General features: G+C 49.2%; 1 protein-coding gene across 1 annotated transcript in view; it reads right to left on the bottom strand.

Moving 5' to 3' along the window:
- Positions 1 to 2,500, bottom strand: part of grin2aa (glutamate receptor, ionotropic, N-methyl D-aspartate 2A, a) — a 148,950-nt gene that overhangs the window by 47,534 nt on the left and 98,916 nt on the right. The window lies entirely within an intron of this gene.

The following is a 2,500-nucleotide window of genomic DNA, read 5'->3' as shown; positions in this document are numbered from 1 at the left end:
TGCTCTTTGCTCACTGTGGCCCGCGCACTGATGAATTGGCTTTGTCAGATTAATATCAACATAGTGTGGTGCCAAACTGCATTACGCTCCTATTATGCTCCTCAGAACAATACATCTGTCATAGCCTCCAGTCTCTACCTTACAACCTCCTCGCACCCCCCCCCCCCCACACACACACACACAATTGCATACACACGACACATGCACACACACACATACACACACACGCACGCACTATGACACACACACACACATGCACACACTCACACACACGCACACAGACACAGACACACACACACACACACACACACACACAATCACACACACGCATGCACACATTCTCCTTTCTCTTTCTCCCCTTCTCTCCGCCTTTCCATTTAGAACAGGTGCCAATATGTCCGACAAAAAAAATTGAGCCCTCGCTAAATTATTGCCTACAGGAATTTTTTTTTTTTTCAGCATGCTGTGAATAGCCTCCGTGGTGTGGTGAACATAGACTGCAGGGTTTTTACCCTCTTTAGTTTGTGTGCGGAAATCAGGGAATGAGTAATGTTGTTTGTTCTCTCTTTTTTTTTGCCATGTCATCGTGGTACATCCATTTAAAGAACCTCTTTTAGGCATTCAGATCCCTGCAAAATGAGATTAGCCCTGTGGAAAATCAATCTAGCCAACGTTTGAAAACAGCATTAGCAAAATTTGGGAACGATCTCAATTGTCTGCCTCCGAAAATTGTGTCCAGGGGGGGAAAACACAATGAAACCTTCTTGTTCGCCCCATCGCTTAAAATGGCATCCAGCTTGGTTCTGTCTCTTTTTTTCTCCTTCCTCATTTTTTTTCTATCCCTCTTTTTCTTCCCCCCCCATCCCCACACCACCCCCCTCCCCCTCCAAGTCCTCTGCTTTAATCAACATCAACAGGCAGCCAGTTGACATGGAATTAATTAATGTAATCACTTTCATGTGAATTCAATTTGGCATCCCAGCAGCTTGATCTTTGCCGCTGTCAGATTGCTGACGACAGAGGAGAGCGAGTGTAAGATTTGTTACTGGCCACTGGGCAAGATGGAGACATAGGGAAGAGAGAGAAGAGAAGAAGAGAGAGAGAGAGAGAGAGGGAGAGAGAGAGAGAGAGAGGGAGAGAAAGAGAGGGAGAGAGAGAGAGGGAAACGTTGGCCACTGGGCAAGATGGAGACATAGGGAAGAGAGAGAAGAAGAGCAGAGAGAGAGAGAGAGGGAGAGAAAGAGAGAAAGAGAGGGAGAGAGGGAAACGTTGGCCACTGGGCGAGATGGAGACACAGGGAAGAGCGAGAGGAAGAACGGAGAGAGAGAGAGAGAGAGAGAGAGAGAGAGAGAAAGCGAGGGAGCGAGTGAAACGTTGCAGAGGTGAAGAGCTATTTTTAACCGCCGCCTCTCGACCCCCACCACTGAGCCCGCTGCCACGAAGTACCCTGTCATAGGAGCCGAGCGTAAGCAGCTTTGGCTGCCTCTGACCTTCTTTGAGGTAAGTGTCCGTCCGGGAAGAATGTATGTGCAAGGGCTCGTTTGACCCTACATGCTCAAGCCATGTGGCCTCAGTCTATTGAGGATGTGCTTCCCACTAAAGAGCGTCCGTATACCAAAGAACAGACCGTAGAGAGAGATTGAAAATCTGCTGGTTCTGTTTGGAAATTGGCCCGCTGGTGATAGCGCTCGCTGGCTCTTTCTTGGAAACAGGAGGCGCACTGATATAAAACAATTTTAATGGTGAAAACTGATGACAAAGGCGCTTGCAGAGCAAACAAAGCCTCCTTCGGAAAAAAAAAAACAAACAAATAAATAAAAAGCGCTCCCAGGGATTTCTCCGGGGTCGTCTTCAGTCATCTCTTTCGGCCACGCCGCTAATGCACCTGTGCTACAACCCCAGCAGAACAAAACGCCATCTAATGAACCCAAAGTGAGATATTATGATGAGCCACCAGCTCGGCGAATTCCCGGGGAAAACGAGCAGCGCTCGGCATTTCTAACGGCTCCGCGTCGCTCCCAGCGGGCCCCTCACCCCCGTCCACTTCCCCCCCGTCTCACGCGAGACGCTCGGGCCCTTCTCCGCGTGATTAACTGGCGCGGCTGGACACACGGCGGTGCATTATGGCGTATTTTTTTGCGATCATGGTTTTGGTAAGCGAACGCTCGTCTCTCCGGTGCGACTATTCTCAGTCTGCCAATTAGCGTCTCGCGACTATTGACCGAATTACAGACTGGAATCCCACGGATCAATTCTGCCCATTGTTTTGCTGTTCCAATTATTCTAGCAGCTTTGCTCACATTGAACCACATCCCTTCTGCAGGGTGGAAAAAAAAAGGAAGTGAGGCAGATGGCTCCACAAAAGTCATGGAGGGTCAGCTCGTAATATATGGGCGTTTGTTTGGTGGACTGTGTGTGTGTGTCTGTGTGTGTCTGTGTGTGTTTGGGGGGGGGGGGGGGATGGGGTACTGTTCAATTGTGATATCCATATCCACACACA

The sequence above is a fragment of the Sardina pilchardus genome, chromosome 3, assembly GCF_963854185.1.
Source record: "Sardina pilchardus chromosome 3, fSarPil1.1, whole genome shotgun sequence".
In the NCBI taxonomy this organism is placed as follows: domain Eukaryota; kingdom Metazoa; phylum Chordata; class Actinopteri; order Clupeiformes; family Clupeidae; genus Sardina; species Sardina pilchardus.
Note: the sequence above shows the minus strand (reverse complement) of the source record. Positions and strands in the feature narration are given on the sequence as shown.